At 39.3% G+C, this 27,338-nt stretch overlaps 3 non-coding genes across 3 annotated transcripts; 1 reads left to right on the plus strand and 2 right to left on the minus strand.

Moving 5' to 3' along the window:
• The first annotated feature begins 15,475 nt into the window (after nucleotides 1–15,475).
• On the plus strand, nucleotides 15,476–15,548 carry trnav-aac (transfer RNA valine (anticodon AAC)). Its single transcript has one exon. It is a non-coding gene; the product is annotated as a tRNA-Val (tRNA).
• An 11,135-nt stretch (nucleotides 15,549–26,683) lies between these two features.
• On the minus strand, nucleotides 26,684–26,767 carry trnas-gcu (transfer RNA serine (anticodon GCU)). Its single transcript has one exon. It is a non-coding gene; the product is annotated as a tRNA-Ser (tRNA).
• Nucleotides 26,768–27,256: 489 nt separating this feature from the next.
• trnal-uag (transfer RNA leucine (anticodon UAG)) lies at nucleotides 27,257–27,338 on the minus strand. Its single transcript has one exon. It is a non-coding gene; the product is annotated as a tRNA-Leu (tRNA).

Genomic DNA, 27,338 nt, shown 5'->3' on the forward strand with positions numbered 1-27,338 from the left:
AGGCAGGTTCATGCTGCTGATGCCAATGTCTGACCCTATAATCTACATGTCACAACAGAAATCAAGATTCATCAAATCAGGCAATGTTTTTCCATGCTTTAACTGTCCAGTTCCAGTGAGTCAACGCCCACTCTAGCTAGCCTCATGTTCCTGTTCTTGGCTCACAGACAGGAGTGGAACCTAATATGGTTGTAGCTTATCCACCTCATTTGGCTAGACGTACTGTATGTTGCAAGAGGGTTTTCTGCTCCCCACACTTGTAAAGAATTATCATTACCATAGCCTTTCTGTCAGCTCGAACCAGTCTGTCCATTCTCTTCTGTCCTCTCTCATCAACAAGGTGTTTGTTTTTCTCCACCATTCTGTGTAAACTCAAGAGATTGCTGTCTGTGAAAATCCCAGATCAGCCTCTAAAATTCTCAAACCAGCTCGTCTGGCACCAACATTCATACCATCATCACAGAGATCACTGAGATTCTGATGTTTGGTGTGAACATTAACTGAAGCTTACTGAAATACTTACCTGTATCTGCATGATTTTATGCATCAGCTGCCACATGAATTAGTTAAGTTCTTTTTCAAACACATCCTGCAGAAGCAAATAAGATCGGCACTCTATCTGCTTTGAGTAGCCTAATGCAAAATCATTAAGAACTCCAAAACACCTGAAACTGGATTCAAGGCACTGTATACAGTGTTACCACCATTGAAATCACCATTTAATTACATATGCTTCAACAGTTAAAATATATCATAAACAAATAATAATAATACTAATAATAACAACAACAACGACAACAACAAGAATAATAATAATAATAATAATAATAATAATAATAATGTGTAATTTATATTGCTCCTTACTCATAACCAATGTCGTTTTACAATTACAAAGTTTCAACAAAACATGGAACATGCGGTAGACTAGATTTGAGAAAAAATATGATTTATAGTTTACAAAGAAATATTAAATTTCTCATCAAAACATGATTACACTGCTTATGCTAAGCTTAATTTACACAAGTTTCTAATTACAAGATTGAATTATATAAAGTGAGCATGATCAATTCATGTAGTATTAATGTAAACCCATTACATTATGAAATCTTGGGGGATGTTGGCACTGACAGGTACTATAACTATAGTATTTAAATTAACATGATTCAAAGGTGTGTGATAGAATAGCACAGTGTTTTAATAAATTCAATGCTAATGAATATTATGTGCTATTATTAATGAATATTATCCTGGTGTCTAATATTTTTTGAGAACAGTTTCATATTAAAATACAATGAATCTGCACATTTTAACAGTTCAAATGGAGAAGTTATTAATGTTTTGTCACAGTAATGATTGTGTCTCATTGCCAAAAATGAAAACCTCTTAACTCTGAAAGTCAATTAAACAATGTTTGAAGGAGAATCTATAATAAATGCATCATCAGATGACTAAAGGGAATGCTGGATGATCCGTCACATCAGTTTTAGCCTGACATTTTTGCTTTTGCGTCACACATTTGTACAACAGTTTTTTATGAATCAGACATTGATTGATTCATAAATCAATTATCTTGCTGGATAAAACCTATACCTATATTATATATGTATATATTTATGTATGTATAAAATGTAAATGGAAGGTTTTTGCTTCATGTTTTTTTTTAAACTTTGCTGTAGACTGTCGTTTGAGTCAAACTTATTTGCATTTGCCTTTTAAATAAACTAAATAATCATTTAGTGATACACCAAGTGGACAGCTCAGAGTTTAAAGGGTCAAAGAGAGGACTTTCTGATCTATGTCAAAGAAGGTAAGAAATCTCTCTAAACTGTGCCTTTATTTTGGCACAATGAATGATATATTTGTTATATGATGCACTTCATATAATTTGATGTGCACAGTTAAAGTCTGATTATTAAGTGGTGAATGGTACATTGCTTCCTCAATTGGCTATTTTCTTTTTAATCCTTGAGTGCTCTTATAAATTGTCTAAAGTTGGTATATTTCTAGTTAAGCAGAAAATGGAGAATTCACAGAGGCCCATGCTTTTTCTTTTACTTGAAACTCTGATTTCAAGTATTTAAAAAAAATCTTGTTTTACAGTACACTATGATTGATTTAATATCACTTGTAAATTGTCATAATTTCAAAAGACAATACCTTTTATAGGTTAAAAAAAAAAAAACAACCTATCAAATGTTATTCCTATAATGTATATTTTTCTGCACAGGGATATGCATTTTCTCACTGCAGTCAATTCTGACCCATCAGCAAGGTAAGAATACAGTATAGTAGAATACAGAAACACACACACACACACACACACACACACACACACACACACACACACACACACACACACAAACAAACAAATGTCTGAGACCACATTGAAAATCTGGATTTTTTTTCTCTTTTACATTTTGAAATAAATAGGTTTTAGAATTTTTTAATATTTAAAACAAAGAAAGTAAATGTTTAATATTTTGGATATTTATTTTTTTAAATTCTGCAACTGTAAACATTAAGAAACTCTGAAAGAGAGAGATAGTTTGTATATATTGTAACCGTAGTTTTGACAGGTATAGGTCAAAGGTCAAAAAGATACACATTCTAACTCTCTATATCTAGATCAAAGGTCATGATCATAAAAATATGAATAGTTATGTTAAATCTGGATGACATCCATTCGTGACCATACATGGTGCGGCCATGTGTGTTTTTCCGCCCCACACGTTGCGCACATGTTCTTTCTTTTCACATAGAATATGAAACTCTCTGTGGTAGGACATAAAAATATATATAGTTATGTTAAATCTGTTTCACATCCAAATCGTGACCATACCTGATACGGCCATGTGTTCCCCCAAACCCCCCCCCCCCCCCACCCCCACACACACACAAGTTGCACACTCATGTTTTTTCTCTTCACATAGAATATGAAGCTCTCTGTGGTAGGTCATAAAAATATATATAGTTATGTTAAATCTGGTTCACATCCAAATCGTGACCATACCTGGTACGGCCATGTGTATCCCACATCCAAACAAAAATATCACACACACACACACACACACACACACACACACACACACACACACGTGCATGTACAGACAAACGCATGCATACGAACCTGCTTATAAAAGTCGAGCATCCCTCTAGGCTTTATAATACTCTGTACTTAGAACAACGTGTGCGATCTTACAACATGGCTGATGTTTGTCCTAACGCGCCGAAAAAAGCTCACCCTTTTTTGGGAAGAATAGAAAAAATGTTAGAACATGAAAAGATTCAATATTGGGTAATGTCAAACGGATGTACAGCCGGGTTTTTTTTCGATGCAGAAAAAGGAACCGTTTTGCTTTTCAAGTTCTCGGTCCCGGGAACACACGATCTTTTCCTTTCACGTAGAATATGAAGCACTCCGAGTCAGGCCTAGGTCAAAAGGTCAACAACGTAAAACCCCCGTTCTGATGCATTCCCGAGCACAAACACACCCCCACACACACACACACACACTCGAATGCATACGAACCTGTTTATAAAGTCGAGCACTTCGAAAGTTTTAACATCGGAAAAGGTTCGACAGAATTTCCAGAGTCAGTTCTTCACTACTTCGAAAGTTTGAACATCGGCAAAGTTCAACAGAATTTCCAGACCCCATGGATTTCTCGGCAGGTAAAAATTTGTATTTTAATCAATTAATAGTTAAATATAAATTGAAATACAATGTTTATGTAATTATCCAGTAGGCAATGATATTGATATAAACTTAGAACTAATCTTTCTGAGTACAAAAATCATCATACTTATCTGGTCATTATGTAATCTGGTACGATACTTTATCTAAATTGTAAATATTCATTACATTTATATTACAGTGCAAGACCGAGTTAAGCTCATCTGTTTCTAGTGTATAGGTAATTAAAATTTGTGTGGTATGAATTCTTCGAAGCAAAGACTGATTTATTGGAAAACTTTGGACAGATTGATTATACACTTGAATCTGGTCGAGGTACAGATTTTATCCCTTTACTGTACAGCACGCTTGAAAATGTGAATAGATGTCTCACAGTGAGCATAAAGTTGATTAGAAAATTGTATGATAGATATGGCGCAGAAACGACTGAAATGCAGTTCGGATATGGAGATTAAAAAAAAGAGAACCGAAAATTCTCCATTATCGCATGATTTCTTTTATGACGGAAACCAGAGTTTTTCAAATGATTCGCACACACCCCTGAACCCATATTTAACTGAAGCGATCAACAGGGTGAACGAAAGTTTAATTCCGTCACATCAAGTCGTTTGTGAGAGACCTAATCAGAGTCCAAATCACGTCGTATCAAACACAACGGTGACGCCGAATGATATATTTTCTGAATTAAATCAATGTATGTTAGAGTTACATAATAACCTAAATGAACACGGTCATTCAGTACAAATAAACCCTGATCTAATCGATGCAGTCAATCAGTTGAATGAAAATTTAAGATCGTCAGAACAGAACAATACTCAAAATGAAAACCCCAGACGAATTTCCAGTCAAACTGTATCAAGTACGCCGGTCACGTCGCACAACATATTTTTCGAATTAAATCAATGTCTGTTAGAGTTACAAAATAACCTAATCGAACAAAGAGAATCTTTGCAGATAAATCCATGTTTAATAGACGTGGTGAATCAAATCAATGAAAATATGTCATTACCTCCCGTTCAGAATATCGTCTCGACTCCAGAAAACGCTCAGGAACCTAGACCGTTATCTTCTCATGATATGATACACGAACTTAATCAAAGTCTTATGAGGATAAATGACGGTCTTGTTAACTTAATCGAAAACCCTGACAATATTGCACAAAATTCAGAAAACGATAATGAACGCAACCGCCCATTGGAAAACATACACTCACCTAATACCCAAGATTCTCAAATGGAAAACACACATTCGCCCGATACCCAAGATTCTCAAATGGAAAACTCGCCCGATATCCAAGTAGAGCAAGAGGGTGATGGATTAGATCCTAATATTAGAATAATTAATCGGGAAAGATTCAACAACACTGAGATTAGGAGAAGAGTGAATTTTTCTTCTATCGTGAACGTTGACAGCTTTGCAGATTTTTATAATTATGTTTTAGAGATTTTAAACAGCGCGATTGAAATCGCTAACAATTTAATTTCTGCCAAGGATGTAGTCACCGTTGAAATTAGAGGTGATACGATCAATGTTTCATCACGCGTTCAATTAGACAATGGTGTCATCGATTTAGGTTCTTTTCTGACCATGCTCGAAAATGCAATTCAGAGTAAACGTGAAATTTTTACCGATAATACCCTTGAAATAGTCGTCCAAATCGTTCGACCACTTCGGGGTGGTGGAATTAGAAGGAAAATAGGCCATATATTCAAAACAGAAACCCTGCAGAAGAAAATGCAGCATCTATACATTTTTCACAACGGAGACAACATGTGCTTCGCCTTGTGTGTTAGCCAACTTTTGAATCGTGAAAAAAATGATTTTGAAACCGAACAAATTGCTAGAAAATTACAACACGATGTGGGATTATCCGTAAACACCGCTGTCAGCTTCGCTGACGTACCGAGATTTGAGAGACATTTGAATTGCAAAATCGTAATCGTACACTGTTCTGCTAGCAAAGCCGGATACTCTTTCTTTCAAACTAGCAAGACTCCCCACGAAAAAACCATTTACTTGTTTTTACATGACAACCACTATTACGGGGTTAAAAGTATCAACGGACTTTTAGGAACGAGTCATGTTTGTCATTTCTGCCATTCGGGGTTTGACGTTTTATGGAAGCATAAATGCGCTTATAGCTGCAACGTTTGTCACGACCCCGATTGTTACAAACACCCTAAGAATGTTACTAAATGTCCAGAGTGTCAGAGACTGTGTAGCTCCCAATACTGTTTCGAGAGGCATAAAGCAAAGATTCAATCGCACAAAGGCGAATATTCTATGTGTGAAACGGGATTCTACTGCGGTAAATGTAAACGTGTGATAAGGGATAAACCTTCTAATCGAGAGAATCACGTATGTGCCCATTCGAAATGCATACTCTGTGGCCAAAAACTCGATGAGGATATCGAGCATAGATGTTTTATACAGAGGGCCAGGAAAGAAAGCGAAAATACGGATTATGTGTTTTACGATTTCGAGACTAGGCAGGAAACAGGAACACATGTAGCTAATTTCATATGCTGTATTGATTTTAAGGGTGAGGAGTGGGTGGCTGAAGGGGATGATTGCGTCAGTGCCTTCTTTAAAAAGTTTCGGTGTAATGCATACCACGGATACAAGTTTATAGCCCATAACGCTAGAGGGTTCGATTCATACCTTTTGTTAAACCATTTAGTGAAAGAAGGAATCACACCCGAAATCATAGCACAAGGCGGTAAAATTTTGTGTTTCATCGATACCGCGTTTCGTCAGTCCTACATTGATAGTCTATCATTCTTACCCATGAAATTGAGTAGCATCCCAAAAGCCATGGGTTTTTCGGAAAGCAAGAAAGGCTATTTTCCCCATTTCTGGAACACCGTAGAACATCAGGATTACGTAGGGCCGTATCCTGACCCTAAGTTTTACGGTGTAGATGGCATGATGCCTAAGGATAGAGAAGAATTCTTTAAGTGGTACAGAACGGTTTCTGACAAAGTCTTTGATTTCAAGAAAGAGATGGCGGAATACTGTGTGAACGATGTAGAAATTTTGAGAAAGGGTTGTATAGCTTTCAGACAAGAAATTCTGGATAGTACAAAGGTCGATCCTTTTAAATGCATAACGATCGCATCAGTGTGCATGAAAATCTTTAGAACCAACTTCCTGCGTAAAGACACTTTAGCTATTCCGCCTCTTGATAATTACATCACCACTCAGAAATCTTTCTCAACACCATCCATACAATGGCTCGAATATGTTTCAAAAACGCAAAACCTACCCATTCGCCACGCGTTGAACGAAGGTGAAGTCAGGTTCGGTACCTATTACGTAGATGGTTACTGTGAGGAAGAGGAAAACCGTAAGGTTTTTGAGTTTCTTGGGTGTTTTTATCACGGCTGTGAAAAGTGTTTTCCCTCAATGACCCCGCATCCTCTTACCAAATCAAACGCAACCTTCAGAGATATCCGTCAAAAATCGATGGAGAGAATTAAGAATTTGCAAGACACTCTCAATTTGCAAGTCACGGGATGTCATGTGGGAACACGAGTGGAATGAAATGAAGAAAAACGACAATCTCGTGCAAAATTTTCTAAAAGACTTTGACTTTCCTGAGCGTTTAAACCCTCGAGATGCTCTTTACGGCGGTCGAACAAACGCGTTAAACCTGCATTATGTAGCTCAAACCGGTGAGAGAATCGATTATTTCGACTTTACCTCGCTTTACCCATTCGTAAATAAGACAAAGACATACCCGATCGATCACCCTATCATCATTTATCGTGACTTTCAACCTCTGAAAAATTACTTCGGTATCATTAGAGCAAGGTATTCCCACCTAGGGGTCTGTGGGCACCTATTCTACCATTTCGTGTAAAAAGCAAACTCCTCTTTCCTCTATGTAGAACGTGTGCCGAACATCAGTTAAAACATTGCGATAATACGGCTCAGGAGAGAGCTCTTATCGGAACATGGGCATCTATCGAAATTGAGAAAGCCGTCGAAAAAGGTTACAAAATTCTAAAAGTGTTTGAAGTGTGGCACTTTCCTAAAAGGTCTGATAAGCTTTTTACGAGATATATTAAAATGTTCCTCAAGACCAAACAGGAAAGTTCAGGTTATCCGTCCTGGGTCGTTGATGAATCATCTAAACGTGAGTACATTCGCAAATATGAGGAGAACGAAGGGATTACGTTGGATCCGAAATTTATCACTGTTAATCCTGCCAAAAGATCCGTGGCTAAACTCGCACTAAACTCATTGTGGGGTAAGATGTGTCAAAGACCAGACAGATCGAACACGACCTTAATTCGAGATCCTGCCGAGTTTTTACAGTTCATGTTCTCCGATATTTATAATGTGAGTCAGTTCTCTTTTTTGAATGAGGAGGTGGCTATGGTACAGTGGCGTTACGCAGACGAGAGATTGATTAAACCGCTAAACGCTAATGTATTCATCGGCATTTTCACTACAGCGTACGCTAGGCTTGAGCTGTACAATTTGATGGATCGATTGGATCAGCGTTGTTTGTACACAGACACCGATAGCGTCATTTTTAAAAGTAAGGAAGGTGACTGGATGCCGCCCTTAAGCGATTACTTGGGTGGTCTTACCAGCGAACTAGATGATGGCGATCAAATCGTGGAATTTGTAAGCGCAGGTCCTAAAACCTACGGTTACAAAACCATGAAAGGAAAAACAACCATGAAAGCTAAAGGCATTACTTTAAATTATATCAATTCTGAAATTGTCAATTTGAAATCACTAACAGAACTGGTGGACGAGCGAGTGAAAAATCCGGATCATACAGGTCATATGATCGTAACCACGCATAACCAAATCGTGAGAGATAAAAAGGGGTTTCATTTGAGAAACAAGTCACAGTTGAAAAGGTTCAGGGTTGTGTACGATAAGCGTGTTTTATTATCTGATTTTACAACTCTCCCTTACGGCTATTAAGACTATTCTTGTATATATGTGCATATAGTTTCTGTTGATGTGTTTTGTAAAGGAAAATATGAACGTGACTGCTTTTGACGCTAGGATGCAACTTCCCTTTTCATGTATCGTATGTGGACCGAGTAATAGTGGAAAATCTTTTTTTATCAAAATGCTGTTGGAAAACTGTAAAGAGGCAATGTCGGTTGTTCCGGAAAACATTGTCTGGTGTTATACGTGTTGGCAGCCTCTGTACGATGAATTATTGACCAGAATAAAAATAAATTTTCTTCAAGGAATCCCTGATTCTTTGTGTGATGACGAACTATTTCGTCCAAATAAAAAAAACTTGTTGGTACAACTACATGGTTCTTTTTAAAAACCCTAGAGATAAATTACAGATCAGCATACTGGCTCGTCAAATGTATCCGGGTAACAGCAAGTATTTTTTAGAATGCTTTCTCGATGCCGTCTCTAGACCTTACGGGTATTTATTTGTTGACCTGAAAGCACAAACGCCAGAAGAACTTCGTCTCCGTTCAGGGTTGTTTCCGAGGGAGAAACCGGTTGTGTATGTTCCGAAGAAGAAGAAAAAACTTTAAAGTATCGACACCAAATGTCTGAGCGATTGAAAAAAACCCTCCCGTTGCTGAATTCATTACACAGGTCTCCATCCCGAAGGAGAAAGGATATATTACGCGATGCGCCCACAGATCTCATCCTGAGCATATGTGAACTAGCTTTAAACGTGCTCAGGGGAAACATACCACTGACGACAAAACAGTATCGGGTTTTAAAAAAACAAAAAAAATGGTTCAAACTATTTGCTGATAAAAGAGCATCCGTTGAAAGAAAAAGGAAAGTTATTAATCAATCCGGAGGATTTCTTCTGCCTTTGCTCAGTGTAGCCATTCCTTTTATAAGCAGCTTAATCGCGTCCCGCAACAATTAACATGGAGACTGCTGAGAAAATGTATTTAGTCCCTCAACATCAGATCGATAAACTTAGAAACATCACCCCGGAGAAGGAAACCATAAGAAAGACTGTTGAAAACAACTTGGACGATGCAATACGTGGTATTTTATCAAGGACTGATCTGAACGAATACGATAAGGCGAAACTCTACACGTCTGTGCTGCAAAATTTTTTAAACTTGGTTAAAATAGGAGATCAGGAAACCGCTCGATTGACCCTGTCTCTACCTAAAATATCGGAAAGCAAAACGGAAGCAGCGGTGACCGAACCTCCCAAAGACGAGATCGTGCAAGAGGTCCTCGCTAACATTTCTGCTAGAAACAAAAGAAACGCTTCGTACGTTATGGAAAAACTTTTAAAAGCCGGGGCTGCGTGGAACGATAGCGGTGAATTTATTTTTAAAGGAAACACTATCAAAGGATCTCACATGGTGGACTTGCTAAAAAATCTCACGGCCCCTCATCGAGTATCCGACGAACGGAGGCCTTTAGGTTGGAAAGAGTTCTTACAGACAGTAGCCAACCTAAATATACCCTTTTCAGCAATACCTAATGGCGGTGCTCGACGCAAAATATCTGACATAAAAAGATCTAAAGATATCGCTCATCTTGTTTCCCCACCTAAAAGCAAAGACTACGATTCTGAGCCAGTTTTCAAATCCCCCGTTTTTAACCGTACTGACTGGTTTGGTTTTTGAAAATGACGAGGGACAAAGCATGTTATGTTATGTTACCCTTTATTTCAATAAAATAACTTTTGTTTAACATTTTTCTTGTGAAGCATCGTCATTTAACATTCCACTACATATGTAAATGAAACATATCTAGAGAGTTAACACATTGTACACATGTAATTGAATGCCTTTTATTTACTCTAGGGTACATTTTTTTAAAGAATGACACAACAGTGTTATCATTTCTAATTAAAACTTTGCTATACATAGACATAATACGGTTAAATGAATAACCTTTAGCTTTGTGACACAGAAAAAACACACAGTGTTGCCCACAACAAACCGACGTAAAGTTTTGAACTTGTACAGGATTATATTTTATTTTGCAACAGTTCTTTGTCAAAAAATAATGAATCGATCGAGGAAAGAGTTCGTAGTCTGGAGGGTTTCCGTACGAGTCAAAAAATTCTCCTGTGTTTTCGTCATTAAGGCATAACGCTAGCCAATGCTCACCCGGCATGTGTCTCGGATGTGTGTTTACGATGAATAAAGCTGGAAACTTTCTCAGAGTACTTGTAGGTAGCTCGTCACAGGCCATCACGCCATGAAATATTTTATCTATTTCAGGACAACTTCTCATAACCTCCGTTAGTTCTCTGGTATCCATGAGTTACTGGTAATCAATGAGCACGTTTCTTCGATTGTTTATTTCTAGAATGCTGTCAAAACTGGCGTACACGTTTAGGTTCACCGTGCTCGGAAGTGGTTGACGAAATCTGAGTTCCAATCGCATATTGCCCGATTTTATTAATGACAAATGTTGCCCACAATCGTCATCGGGATTCATGTTGAAAGCGAATAAAGTATATCCGTTCAGGTACTCTTCTCTGTTTATCGACAGTGCCTGATCTTTCAGCTGCTTTCCTGATGCTAAAATTAGAGAATGGAATTCACGGACCACGTTACCGGACTGAAAAACAGGCTGAAACGGTTTTGCAGGATATTGCGTACCATCTACGTACAGCGCGATAAACTCTGCATCGTAATGTTTAAAATTAAAAGGGTTCTTATTGTACGACCCGCTGAAGGCGTCGTTGTCAACCATCCCAAAGATAATGGTTTTAGGTAAGGGACCAAGGAAGAGGATCTCTTGTGAACAAATGCGGCTCCCTGCAGCTAGACTGAAGGTCTTCAAACAGACTCTTTCGATCGGATATTTGGCTGTGGCGGTGAGAAGTGCTTGTCCGTGACCGATTTTTACGGACGGTGAGACGGTTACTTTCTTCACAAAAAGAGAAGCGTTGAGTATTTTCAGATTGAAATTTGCATTTCCTTCCTTCATCAAACAGAATTCAGCTTTGCTGCGAACCATTTTAATCCTCAAATCGATCCCGTTCAGTAAAAGTTTATCCTGAAAAAATATATCCGAGTGAATGTGTCCAATCAGGTCGAAGGTGCTGCTTTCAGCACTGAAACTGGCCCTTTTTTTGAGGCCTTCGTTTCGTCCATCCGGGTCTGTGGCGTCCATATGCCCCGCTGTGTCTTTGTAGAATAGCCCGGTGCAAAATTGTGTTTCCAGTGTATCTTTTCCATAGTTGATAAGACTTTCAAAGGTGGCACGGTATGGGTATGTACTGCTAGATTGAGAAATAAGACGATCCCCGAGCATGACATCCACTTGTGAAAAAAGTGAGGCTACGGGGTAGTTAACGACCCCAACCTTTGCATCGTTAGCTATATTGGAACCGTCGGGGTTCACGATTTTACAGGTCAGATGTAAAAAAGTGTTGTTCAAGTCGAGGTAATCCTCCCCGTTTCCAGCCACGTAGAACTCCAGGGGGCCGTTGTCCGTAAGAGCGGAAAGTGGTGGCATTTCGACATAAGTGTACTTTTCGATACTCGTTTGGGTAAAAGGTAATGTGAAAATATCCAATTCTGTCTTGGTACACTCTGAGGATAGACTGTGTAAGAACGCCATGATGTTAGAAAATGTTCAGCCGATTTCTCTTGTGAGAGATGTAAGGGTGCCTGTTGCCTCTCTGCTCGGTCTTTTTCACACTGTTCTTGATTTTAGTAACCTTACGTCTTTTATTAGGAACCACATGTCGACGCCCTGGGAGCCTTTTAGATTTTTTACGCGCAGTCAACGCAAGCCCCGATCCGTCTTGATTCTGAGCTTGTGTCTTGCTCATAATGTTGTTGAATACGTCACTTACGAACCCTTTAGCAGCTGTTTTTAAATGAGGCTTTGCAATAGCAAAACCCCTTTTGAGGAACGGAACCGCCATTCTAAAAAGACCCTTGAACAGTCCTCCTAGCCCCGACCCATACATGGTGGGGGCGCCTTGAAACCCAGGAAGACCATTTCCAGCCTGGTGGACATAATAATCCACGTAGGTCTGCGGATGAACGTAGCCCCTATCCATCATTTTACATACGGAACGAATGTTTAGCGGGTCTAAAGTGTAGTTTAGCAATAAATTTCCCGTAACTAAAAGGTATAGGCTTGTTCTGATCCGTTTTGACTTCGATTACTATATCGGTAATGTGGTTCTTGGTGAGAGGTACGTAATGCAACTTATCATAAGTAATTGTGACGACTTTGTTGTTTTCACCCGTTATATGTACGCATCTCAGTAACGGAGCAAAACTGTCACCAACTCGTTGATACTCGATAACGTCTGTATATACATACATCGTATAAAAGCCTGCGTGAATATCAGAGGGGTTAGGCGCTTCTGGTTCTCGGGCCGTTATCGGAACACCGGGGTTCATACCGAGCATATATGCTAATTTTCCATTAGCTTTGAACGCAAAATGTTTTTGGGATACGATGCGTATTTTATTTTTCATAGGGTTATAGAATAGCTCTATTCCGAGCTCCATTTTCTTTAAGTTGTTGTTGATTTCACTAACCACTTCATCGATATTTTTATAATATCCTGGAGTGATATTAAAGTTACTGTTTAGTGTTCTCTTTCCATCCCTCTGAATAATATGACACATACTGTCTTCCTCCGTTAACGAGTACCAACTCTGGATATATTGAACCTCTGCGAGCGATACTTCCCATATTCCGTTCAAATCGATTGGTTTGGCGAATTTAGTAGTGTAATGCGAGATCTTATTATTAGGGTAAATATCCAAAGACGCGTTGCTTGGAAGGGTCACAAAGAAACCATACTCTTCCATGGTTTAATGAGTATAGTTTTCAGTTTTGTTCACGGTGATCCTTTTGTTATGTTAACTACGTCTTCGACCGGAACCCACGAATTAAATTTATCGGGCCAACCCACCCATTTCACCAGGCAGATTTTTTTCTGGTTTCGGGACTTTTCAGACAAGATTTTCTCAATTTTAAGCGTCTTGTCCTTACCGATAATGATCTTTTGTAGCTCGGGTTCATAAAATGTTCCGTCAATTTTTTCACCATCATAGTCTCGTAATTTATACACTGGGGGATCTCTCGGTATCCGTTCGGAGATTGTAAAATATTCATCCGTAAAGTTTTGCTCGTATCCTTTCTCAAACTGTCTTTTTAAACGAGAAATTCTAACGATATCACCAACTTTAAACTTGAAATTTAGTTTCTTTAATTTAGGTGTGAACAATCCGTAGAGGGTTTTAAATACTCTGAAGGAATTGGATTCGTTGACCTCGGCAGGTTTTATTTTGATGCTGGAATGGTAATTGTGATTGTACGCTTGAATCAAATCCTGAACTATGTCGATGTATTTTCTCGTGTTAAAAGCGGTAAAATATCTCCACATCCTGGTCTTTAGCGTTCTGTTGAACCTTTCACACACCGATGCTTTTTGCCCCGTACCCGTAGCAAAGTGAATAATGTCATGTTTTTTCATTAATGTTTGAAAATTTTTGTTAAAAAACTCCTTCCCTTGATCAGTTTGTAGTTTTCTGGGGACCCTACCTTCATTTAGAATGGAATCAAAAGCATTAGTTACTTCGATTCCGGTCTTGTTTCGTAACACACGTACCCAGGCATATTTGGATAAAATATCTATACACGTGATCATAAATTTCGCATTGTCGTTACTCTCTGACAAGTTGCTCATATCGACTAAATCAGCTTGCCATTGTTCATCGATGTTCTTCACAAAAACCTTGTTTCTTTTAAACTTTGTAGATACTGGTTTATGTAGACTGTATGCATCCTGCTCTGCTAACCAGTTTTTTATTTCAGTATCATTAGCTCTTTTACCTATTTTCTCAACAATAGCTCTTTTCAAACTCTCAACACCACCGTACGAACCAGGTTCTGACGGTGTATAATATATATTCTTCATCAATCGTTCAGTCATTTCGAGTGTCAAGGCAAGAATGATCAAACACCAGTGTAGATTAAGCATTTATCTCAGAACACGTGAGTAAGGTATTACATATTCAATCAAAGTAACATTTTCCATTCTAAACACACGCAAGTTTAGATACATGTTTAGTTTACATTCAATTGATTCAGCAATACATATAAAAAAAAAAAAACTTGTTACACACCTATGTGTTAAGGACACACGCTATTTACGAATGTCTTCAGCATTTTTGTTTTAGTCGGCTTCAGCCTTTTCTCGCAGTTAGAATAGACGTGGCTTGTTTTGAGGTTTCCCATGTATGCGATGGTTCAGCAGGTTCCAGAGATGAGTGAAAGTTCCAGTAATCTACGACGTCTTCGCACACTTGCTCGTTGAAAACGTCTTTGGTTTTCTCCTTGACCTCGTTCAGCACGGTTTTGATGTGAGGCTCGTCTCGCCATTCACACACGGTGACTTCAGCGATGCCTTGAATTTTTTCCAGGGAAGGAGTGTGTTTGATTCCACACAGTTTCAGACCTCTTGCCAATGTGTATTTGAACCATGGTTTAAACAGTTTTTTCAGCAATCGGTAGGTGTTTAGGTGTAGATAGTATTCTGTGTTTACAAACAGTAAAGAAGCACTAAGAATTCAAGTGGGAAGCAGAAAGAGTTGTGTGAGGCCTAAGGCACATTAGGTTGACCCATTTATTTTCAGACAGGTGATTCCTTCCTTTTGTGCCAACTACCATAAAGCACAATCCATGCATTGGCCAGGAATCAAACTCAACCGCTTGGAAGGCAGCTATGCTCACCTCTATACCACCAATACCACGCTGGGCAAGTCAATGCTGCTGAACAAAGTTTAAGTATGTGCTCTTCAGCTAAAGGGAGCTTCTGTCGTGGTTTCTGTAGTGTAGTGGTTATCACGTTTGCCTAACATGCAAAAGGTCCCTGGTTCGAGACCGGGCGGAAACAAGCTAGAAATTTTGAACTTTGCTTTAATAACTGACCGGTTGTCATCACTGTAGGATCAGGTCCTCTAGGAACAGCCGGAAAGCGAGACCTTGGACAGAGCAGATTTCCTTTTTTTGGGCTTTTGTAGCAAAGCAGTTAACATTTGCTTACAAAATGAAAGGGAGTCTCTGGTTTTCCCAAGAAAGTGGAAGCCTGGCTCTTTCGTTGCTCAATAAGACTCTGAACGTGACTGGGAAATTTTCCGTAAAGTACTGGTCACCAAGTTCACCTATCAGCGAGAGGTCTACGCCCGAAAAAGGCTGGGAGCGGTTTCTGTTCCATTGAGCTTTTGTAGCAAGGCAGATAACAGCTGCTTGCAAAATCACAGGCAGTTTCTGCTTTTCCACTGAATGTGGAAGCCTGGCTCTTTCCTTCATCAAGAAGACAAGAGTAATGATGCGCTTGATTCGAGGGGTAGGGGTAGACATGGCCAGGGAAGAAGAGAAACAATACAGAGCAGCAAGTAGTTACACAGACTCCTGAATGTTCTCAATAACCATACATTTCATGTAAACACCAACCAGAAAAACTGAAAATATATGTACACACTGTATTTCACAATAATTAACAATGGTCAAGTCCATCAATAACGCAAATGTCCAAGTCTGTTAATTTCAGTACCCCAACTAAACTTTCTAAATCTTACGGTTCGGTCCCCATTTGGGCGCCACTCTGTAGCGTGGTACCTTATGGGGTTTGGACGCCAGACAGTTCAAATTAAGTCATTTATAACTTATAATTTGGACCTCACTCAGAATAAGGCTACTCAATTCTTACAAAATAAGTTTATTATTATTTATGCAATTAACATAAGAAAATACAGATCGTTTCAGTCATAGAAACCTAAATAATGAAAACCAAAAAGTTCCCCTACGTGGGATTAATAAACGCACCCATAAGGAAACAAGGCTCTATTCATAAAAGAAAATTTTCACACACAAAAGGCAGAAAATAAAACATTTAACCCCAAAATAATTCTTAACCAAAACAAAAAAGTTGTTCACTTTAAAGCTGCACTTCAATGGCGGTGATTTAGGCGTACGGGAGTTCGTGAACCCGAAAGCATGGGAAAGAGCAGTCAGATTCCACTTAACACTCGGAGTTCTTTACAGACAGTAACATCCAACGATTTAAACATACTGGTTCTCCACAAAAGTATTAAAGAAAGGATCTCAAACCCGTGATGTGACTCCGAACCCTCAAAACTCCGCTCACTCGTTTATTCACCTTGGCAGAATATTCCCGAAGTGTTCGCCAGCCTCCTGAATCAATATCCACAAGGTTATAATCCACAGTAAGAGCATTAGCATGGTCCTTGGCAAACACACACCAGCAGTTCCGCCATTCTCACCTGGCTTTCATTTCCGCGTCCCGCTTTCTCTCACCTAGTCACGTGTTCTTTTTATTGCTTCCTAAGACCCCACCCTTCTCTTCATCTCTTTTTTTACTTCCGTTAATTAAAACACCATGGAATGGAATGGACTCCGCTTCTGTGTCAATAAATGGTAAAATGGTAAATGGCGCACTTATATAGCACTTTACAGTGTGTCTCATTCACCCATTCACACACCAATGGTATCAGAGCTGCCATGCAAGGCGCTAACTTGCCATCGGGAGCAACTTGGGGTTCAGTGTCTTGCCCAAGGACACTTCGGCATGTGGAGTCCTGCTGGCCGGGAATCAAACAGCCAACCCTACGATTAGTGGACAACCCGCTCTACCACCTGATCCACAGCCGCCCCTGTCACTGTGCAGCTATCTGTTACAAATGAATGGGAAAATATCCTTGGCATCCATGCAATTCAAGGATGTTGTAATTGGTAAGTTGTGATGTCAAAAGTATCTGTACCAAGTTGATACTAAAATTTTAAAAAGAATGATACGATAAGTTTTTTTTTTTTTTTTTTTTTTTTTTTTTTTTTTCAGTATCGGCTGTACCAAGTATTCTTCTGCTTTCTGATTAACTTTCTTTTGTAAGTATTAATTAACCGTGATTTACACTCAGCCATCTTACTGGAATTTGTGTAGGTTAGGAATAAGACTGAGGATGGAGTTGTACAGTTTTGTAGTGTGTATCGTTTGTAAATTTTGTTAACTTCTTTACCATAGCCATGCTGAGGGAGGTGTTGACTAAATTAGAGATGGTGCTGGACCAACAAACCAATGAGATTGCTTCAACTACAGGTGTTCCAAGTGCAGTCTTTGGATATTGATGAAGATTTACTGCCCTGCAAGATCTTCCTCAACTGCATAGTCTGGAACAAAGGATGCAACAGAGCCCTGATTGCAAGCAAAAACTGGTGAGAATTTTTTTCCTTTTTTTGTTAACAATTGCTTGCACAATTACACAGCTACTGAGAGTGTTTGTTTTCTCAAGGTGACACACTCGTACTCAAAGCACAACATTCAACACCACTTTGATATGAGGGAACAGTTATGACCTAATCTTTGGTAGAGGAGCAAAACATGGAAAGCACACAGGGCAGGGTAACTGCAGGAGTAGTGAGAAGCACTGACACAGTTGACAAGGCAATACATGCTTATTAATTATTTATATTTTATATGATATTGTTTTAAAAATTATCGGTTTCGGGTAAACTGGTTGGCGCTTATTGACAGGGCGGATGTGCTCGACTGCACCTGGCGCATACTGAAGAGGGTGACTGCTAACTCCCTGGCAAAGAACCTCAATTGGACAGGAGTCGATGGAAAGACTTCACTGGCCACTCTCAAACTTGGAGAGGTCATGATTGGTAAGTATATCTGTTTACATACAGAATTAGCTGTCTCTCTCAGATGATATGTAAGGGGTAATCCAAGGCTAGATGTGCATTAAACGATTTTAGTGCATGATGTGGAGGAAATGAACCACTCGTTCAAATCGTCACCTAGCCATGGATTACCCCGCTTATACCATGGTCTTTCCACAATTAATAAAGTTAAAGCTGTCATTGATTTTAGAAGCACAAACTTTGATTAGAAGTTTAAAATGACAGTTAATTTCTATTAGTTAGGTTGTAAGATCTGGAATTTTGCCCGATTATAAATCAGACACAGAGATAAAGTAGTGTGATGAGATTACATTTATTTGAATGAATTGACAGATATCTATCAGAGACAGAGAGATTAATCATGTATGAATTTCCTGCATCATGTGCCTCTCAGCAGTCAGTCAGTGCGTTTACATGGACCACAATAATCCACTGTTAACCCGATTAAGACGATACTTTGATTAAGAAACTACCATGTAAACAGCAATTTTTAATTACCTTAATCTGATTAAAGTCATTACTGGAAGTAAGCACTAATCGAATTAAGACATGTAGTACTCCTGTTTCAGTCGCATTATCAACGTGTATTACAGACATGTAAACACCTGAATCACATTATTAACGTTGTGTGAGTTTTCACCGCATTTTGCGACAGGACACGTACACACACGGCAGTGCTCAACATTTTATGGCGAACAAGAGAGCACGGCTGCGTCCCAATCCGCATACTTGCCTACTATAGGCCTGTAGTGGGGAAAATACATCTATCTCGGCTACTATATAGACGCTAAGTGCACGGTTTGGGATGCAGTTCACGGCTTCAAGCAGTCGTCTATTTGCACGTACAGCATGACAAAAAAAAACTGCGCTTAAAGTGTTCATAAAAAAATTAAATAAAAACACCCAAAACTGTATACTATACCATAACGAAGACGAACTGTATGTTGATATGTGAAATTCTGGAGGGACGTCGGACGGCGTGGCGCGACACATGTAAACACCTTATTCACGTTATTATCTTACTCAGAGTAAGGTCAATAATTAGATTACTGCTGTCCATGTAAACATAGTCAGTGTTGCGCAGCAGTAGTGTAGTAAAACTGAGAGTTGAATTACTTCACAAACAGTGATGGTAACACCTCATTGCTGAGAAATATAATGTAACTTTTCACCAGCAAAGTTATTTTTTTTGTTGCAGACAAAGTTGCAGACAGCGCCGGCAAGAAGTGTCTGTGTGTACGAATGTGTGTTCACGAATGTCTCTGTATGCTCGAGTGTCTGTGTGTGTGTGTTTGTGTGTGCATGTAGGCTGCGCGTTGATTTAGAAATGCTCACAGTGATCAAACTGACTGGAACTACCTGTGCAATAAACGGTTATAATGCACACCTTCCAGCCATTCAGAATCCAATATTCACACTGACCATGGTATAAATGTAATTAATGCTTAGGATTCATAATAAGCTTACGATATGCATTGCTTTCTTCCAATGTTCATAGAAACCTCTTCACGGCTAAAGCTGCAGAGATGGAGGTTGAGGGGACCATGAAGAGGTGGCTCCAGCTGGCATCAGATCGAGAGTGCGGGCGCAAGAGAAGACTTTTGAAAACTTTTGCAAAAAGAAGGTATTTAGAGTGTTTTAACTGTGGACTCTTTGTTAATTTGTTAAAATGTACATATTGTAGTCTATTTTTGATTGTTTATAAAAGTCCTTGCTGTTTTTAAATGGTTGAATTTGTGTGTGTGTGTGTGTGTGTGTGTTGGTAGCTGGGTGGGTATACAGTTGCGGTCGGAAGTTTACATACCCCTTGCAGAATCTACAAAATCTTAATACTCTTTACAAAATAAGATTGATCATAAAAATCCTAAGTTTCTAATTTAGTAACGCCATGAATAAGCTATTTCACATAACAGATGTTTACATATAGTCCACAAGATAATAGCTGAATTAATCAAAATTACCCCATTCAAAAGTTTACACACGTTTGATTCTTAATATTGTGTGTCGTTACCTGAATGATCCACGACTCTTTTTATGTGTTATGATAGTTGTTCATGAGTCCCTTGTTTGTCCTGAGCAGTTAAACTGCCCACTGTTCTTCAGAAAAATCCTCCAGGTCCTTCACATACTTTGCTTTTCCTGCATATTTTAGCCCTTTCCAGTAGCGGTTATATGATGTTCCGATCCATCTTTTCACACTGAGGACAACCGAGGGACTCGTACACGACTATTCCAAAAGGTGCAAACATTCACTGATGCTCAAGAAGGTAACAGCATGCATTAAGAGCCTGGCTGTAAACGTTGTAAACAGGATGATCATGTAAATTTTTTTGTCTTCTGGGATACTTCTTCTATGCTGTATTAACCATCTTTCTGTAATAAACCTTTTTCACCTCAGAGGACGAGTCTGCAAGTGTTGTCTAATTTCACAACTAATCACAACTCAGTTTTTACATTTTTTTATTTTATTTTTAAGAAAATAATTAAAATTCAATAACTTTTTGACTGTATGAGGTACCCGTAAATGAGAGAAAACATAGTACTACTTTCATAAAATGTCATGTGCAGCTTGATGCTAATTATAGTAATGTATAGTAATTCTGAGTCTTGAACAGTAAACTCTCAAGTGTCATTGTCATGTCACAGCAAACCAGCGACTCCGTTTCCCAGAATGCACCTCAGACTACAAACATGGCAAACACAAACTACAACTCCAAACCAACACACCGACATTGTTAACAGAATACTAATCAGACAAACCTGTTACCAATGAACCTACTACATTAGCGAAGGAAATACTGGATGTGAAGTGCAGTAGTGCTAGTGTGTGTGAATAGACTATCAGTTTAGATACTGACCCAGAACACTACTAACATGCAGTGCTTTCTTGGGGTGGTAATGAAGTTGGAGTTGAACCGGTAAGAAAGATATTAGAGAGAGGCTTCTTTACACTCCTGAGGATGTTCAATTAGAACCTGCACCAAACTCCCCTGATTCAAGTCATCAGCTAATTAAGTGGCCTGCACGAGCTGAGGTGGGTGCTTTAGAGCAGATAAAACACTAAATGTGTTAGATAAGAGTTCAGAGCCTGTGTTCTAGACACATGATTTAGAGTGGAGACTTAGGCTTAGACCTTAGGCTTTGGAGTTATTCTGATTATAGGTTTCAGTGAGGAAGTGACTGAAGTTAAGGAGAGGAACTGTAAATAAAGTTATAGTCTTTCTGAGTAAACAGAATAAGGCTATATTATTGTTACCGGGGGGAAAAAAAAAAGAAACTCATAGTAGCGCTGATGAAATACATATACATGACAAAAACTGCTAGGAAAAAGAACTCAGAACATTTGCTTAACCTAATACGTTTTTTTTTCCATCTGCACATAATTATTTTAGCAGTTGCTTTTGCAATAAAAAGACTTAAAGTCGAGGGTCCCTGTAAGTATCTATGGAGAGAGAGAGAGAGAAAGAGGAGTAGTGAACCATTGACATCATGTACAGCGTTAGCATGAAGGTGTGATTGACAGTTTTTAGAAATCACTTCCTAATCCTATGCTAAGATAAATACTACTAGGCTACTACTCTAGTAATAATAATAACAATAAGGAGAAGAAGAAGAAAGATAGATTAAAGGGTGAGGAGTAAAATCAGTATAAAGTGGGGCTGTTTTGTCTTCAGCAATAATATCTAGTGCTAATAAGTAATTTGTCAACAACATTGTATATATCTAGTGCCTGGTAATCAACCTCCTCACCTGGTGAGAGGACAGTCCACTCATCCTGACATTTCACACAGTATGAATAATAATGATAACAAAAGGAAGTAAAGCTAAATGAATGTTTTAACTGAGAGTAATACTTTGTACCCATATTTCCAATTGTATAGTAGATTGCACACAGTTTTTGCTTGTTACGTTTAGACCCGAGGGGATTGCAAACTTCAAAAGCACCATCGTCATTGCACCATCGCAAATGCTGAGGATCATCAGCCATAGTCCGTTGTAATACAGTGTCTTTATGCTTTTGGTAAATATGACATCTAAAGGACTCATACTTTGAAAAGGTCCTCTGACAGTCATTAAGACCACAAGTTATTGAAAAATTTGCCTCGTGCATGAATGAGACCAATGTGCTGGATTAATTTGACAATCGTTCTCCCAGAGCATTTAGGACAACAGAATAGACGAGGCATTTTTGGCAGATATTACTGTAAGAGGTTGATTACTCTGGTAACTGGAGTAGGTAGAGGCTTGTCACCATCCACAGTAAGTTTCAAAACATATTGCTGAAGAAAAATCAGAGTGTTCTTCAAATGAGATGGATATGTTGAATTGAAGACAAAATAAGCACAAAATGAAGCAAGAGCCCTTTCATCCACACCGCTAGCCCAGCAGATCTCTATGCCATCGACTTTGATGACTGCAGTGACTCTTCTTGTAAACACAGTTTTGCAGTCAGTGACTTCTGGTACTTGCAGTGTTAACAGCAGACTTTCTATGCCAGCGACCCGCCTTCGAGCCTCAGCTTCATTAACTGTTTTTTAAAGGATTGGGTTTTTTTCACTGTAGAAGTTCACTACAACTGTAGAAGTTGTAGAATAAATTCCCCATGAACAACACTGACTGGAGCACATGCCAATTAAGTTGATGGACTATTAGCAAGTTATTGTCATGCATTCATATAAATCCAACAATTATGTTTTTCACTATTTAGCTGTCTTTTTACTTTAAGGATCTAATAAACTGCATATATGACATGATTTTATTTACAAGTATCATGTTTGTGATTTTAGGTTATTCCTCATTTAGTACAGCTTCTGACCATTAAATCAAAACAGACTTGTGATTTGATGACATAATGCTTATTTATTTAGAAACAGAAGTACCTAAATACAAATATGCTAAATACTTTATATTTTTATATATAAATAACCAGGTGAAAAAGAAGACAACCTTCCAATTGTGAAACTGGTTATTAAAGCCCTTAATTAAGTGTATTGTCCATGCAGTGTGCACAGATGTCCTTCTCATCTAGGGATAAAATGTTCCGCTGGCCCTTTAAAAAGCAGGAATGTGAGTTCCCGTTCTGCCCAGGAGTATCGCGAGAGTTCACCTGCGAGCAGCGCGATTTACAACGCGATGCAGGTGTTTCTTATGAAGTGTGAGAACCGGGAAGTTCTTGTGCATGAAGCAAGACTTTAAGTTTAAAGTCACAGTGGAGCCACTGAGCAGTGAGATTAAGCGTACTCGTCAGGCTTACAGCTGAAGACCAAACATCTGTGGTGAAGTTCATGGCGGAGTGGTTATGAAGAAGCTCGTGAATATGATCTGTCATACGGTTGTATAACTCCGGTAAGCAGACGAATGTGAAATAACGCCGCCTCGGTAAAGTGTAGCGAGGCTCAAGGTGTTTTACCAGTCGCTGAAATCCCATGTCCTTCACTACAGAGTATGGTTGATCATCAAGCGCCATAAACTCCAATACTTTCTGAGTAATTTCTGGAGTTTTTGTGCTGTCGGATTATCAGATATTTTTAAATTATGGATAGATGAAAAATAGCCTTTCGGTATCGGCCGATACATCGGTGCATCTCTAGTTAAAACCAAGAATATAATGGGTAATTGCATATTTCATTTTAATTGACCCCCCCCCCCCCCCTTTTTTTTTTTCTGAAGCAGCCTTATATGGTCTTGCATGTGTACAAATATTATATTTGTATGTGTATGTTGCATTTCCTACTGTCGATAAGGAAAGGGAAAAGGAGACAGACTTATATTCTTGGTTGTACAAAACCACGCTGTAACTTCAATTCAGTTCCATTTTATTTGTATAGCGTTTTTTAACAATAGACGTTGCCTCAAAGCAGCTTTACAGAAACATATAAACACGGGATACAGATTTTAAATGTGCGACAGTCAACACTGGAACCAGCACCAGACAGGTCATTACAAAATTATGGATGGATGGAATGTTAGAAAAAGAGCAGTAAAAAAGTCAATGTAATGCTCACTTCATTTGGAAGTCATTTAGGAGAAAATGATCTTGGTGCTGCAGTGCAAGATGAGGAGATAACTTCATCTAATATCCAAAATGTTGCTGGTGGCACATATCATTATTTTGGTATTCTTAAAGCTTTGTCCAAAACCATGGAAAGAATCTGGTCTATTGTTCTAGAGAAGTATGAATTCAAACTTCAACTGAACATGGATGTCTTACCACTGTTTAAAAGTTCGTCTCTGTAGTTTTGGCCAATTATAGGGTTACTGCAGGGTTATACTAAGAAACCAGTTGTCATTGCTCTGTTCTGTGGTAAATCAAAGCCAACATCACAAACTGATGAATTTGAAAGATCTAGTCAGTGAACTGCAAGGGTTAAGCAAGGGATTTGCCATAAATGGGAAGCAATTTTTCCTAAATGTCACATCTATCCTGTGTGATGCTCAGCTAGAGCTTTTATAAAGGGAATTAAATCACATACTGGTTATTCAGGTTGTGACAAGTGCATCCAGTCTGGTGTGTACATCAACCATAGAATGACCTTTCCTGAGATCAACAGCCCACGTAGGACTGATGAGTCTTTTATCAACATGTCTGATGAAGACCATCATACTGAAACATCTCTTTTAAAAGCTGCAGGAATTGGCATGGTATCATGCTTTCCACATGATTACATGCACCTTGTATGTCTTGGTATTATGTGAAAACTGCTGGACTTATGGCTTGCTTCAGGGCCTTTATGTTGTCTTTTGTCTGCTCGCCAAAGTGTTATAATCTCAGACACACTTGTTAGCTTGAGACGTTATATTCCTGAGGACTTTGCTAGGAAACCCAGGCAATTCTCAGAAAGACTGAGGTGGAAAGCGACAAAATTGCGACAGTTTCTGTTATACACAAGTCCAGTGGTTCTTCTTGATGTGTTGTCATAACCAATGTACAGCAATTTTAATTATCTGTTGCTATCTTTATACTCTCCAATCCACTCTTTGTATAATTCTTAATGACTTTGCTCACAGTTTGCTAGTGTCATTTGTAAAGCATTTTAGTGAGTTGTATGGTCCTGAATTTGTTATCTACAATGTACATGGGCTACCCCATCTTTCTGAGGATGTCAAAAAACATGGAAGCCTTGACTTCTTGTCTGGGTTTCTGTTTGAAAACTTCCTGGGATAAATAAAAAATTTTTTTTGAGAACTCCACACCATCTACTATAACAGGTTATACGGAGACTTTCAGAAATGGACTGTTTCATGGTAATTGCTGAACATTTGGATATGAAAATTGTCTTGAAAAACAACATGAAAATGGCCCAATTCCACCGGATTTTAATAAAGTTGATCAGTTCCAGGAGGTTGTTCTAGGTAGCACTAGAGTTCATCTATCATGTATGGGAGAAAACTGTAGGAATTGGAGGCTGCTTTGGTGTAGTAATGAATATTCTTCAATGTCAGGAGAAAGTAAAGTGCTTAAAACACTTATCTAAATGAAAAGCTTACAGCACCTAGTAGTCCCATTCAGTCTCCCAACCAAGAACTAACCAGGCCCAACTTTGCTTTGCTTCTGAGATCAGGCTTTGTCAGAGTGGTATGGCTGTAAGCAACAGATGCCACCAAATGGGGCCTATTTAAATAGTATAAACAAACATCTGACTGACTGACTGACTGATTGACTTACTGATTGACTGATTGATTTATTGATTGATTTTCCTTCATTTCTACACAATCAGTCTGACTGTGAATTGGTGGAGTCCATGCACTTCTTCAAATAAGACAGGGTGCTCACTCACACCTGATTGTCATCCCGTTGATTGAAAACACCTGACCCTAATTTCCCCTTCAGACTAACTGCTCATGCAGACGCCAACAGTGTCTGCACCATGCACGCTTCCTTTACAGAATGCGCTTAAGCAAGGTCTTTACAAGAAAAATAGGGTCCAAACCCACATGGGCTGTGCACAGCGGATTGGCAGCTCATCACCTTAACCTCTTGCTGACATAGCTCACGCGTATGAAATTACATCCCGGTGTGTGGAGCAAAAAAGAGGCTTCGGTGCAGGTTCTTTGCCCCTGTCGTCTGGACTGCGGAATGCGCTCTGCGTTGACGGACCTCCAGAGACGCAAGAGCCTTACAGCAGCTGTGGCCAAAAAGCATTGAAATACAGCTCACGGTCGCGAAACACGTAGCCACAGTGCTAGCTCTTCACATTTCTCCACCCTCTCTAGTGCCAGCTCAGGGACCTGTACAAAGCTTCCCGGTTGTAGGCCTTGTAGGTGTGAGACAGACTGCAACAAAGCCAGACATTGCTGGAAAGAGGAGGCAACGTGAGAAGCTTGCGACGAGGATGGGATTCGAACCCACGCGTGCAGAGCACAACGGATTAGCAGTCCATCGCCTTAACCTCTCGGCCACCTCCCGCCCCGTTTAACGAAAACTATGCAAATGAGGGTTTCATGTTCGCCGGCTAGATGACTGCTTCTCAAATAGATCTGATTCAAGTCTTGGGGTATGAGCTGTGCCGTCATATAAACCGAAGGGTGACGATGCGGCGAGACGGCCCAAAGGTCTCACAGAACGGGACAACTCCATAGTCGAGCCGTCGCAATGCAATCCAATCCTTGGGCGGCTAGGTACCGACTACCTATGGACTGCCCGTCCCAGCGAGTTAAATTTCTTTGGAAAATGTAACTTTTACCCGTGACCCTGAGTAGGATTATGCGGTATAGAAGATGGATGGAAATGTAACTTTTATCCTTACCTGGATATACACAACGACTGTGGAAAAGGGGGGCATGAATTGCGACCTTCGTGAGGCAGCATGCTACGTGGTGTATAGCATGAAAGCGTGGGAGAAAAACCTGCGCAAAGCCTTTGGAGACGAGACATCACCCACCGTGAGCTAACGACCGTGGCAGCGGTGGGATTTGAACCCACGCCCCCGAAGGGACTGGAGCCTAAATCCAGCGCCTTGGACCACTCGGCCACGCTACC

This window comes from Ictalurus punctatus, unplaced genomic scaffold (assembly GCF_001660625.3).
Source record: "Ictalurus punctatus breed USDA103 unplaced genomic scaffold, Coco_2.0 Super-Scaffold_100046, whole genome shotgun sequence".
Classification (NCBI taxonomy): Eukaryota; Metazoa; Chordata; class Actinopteri; order Siluriformes; family Ictaluridae; genus Ictalurus; species Ictalurus punctatus.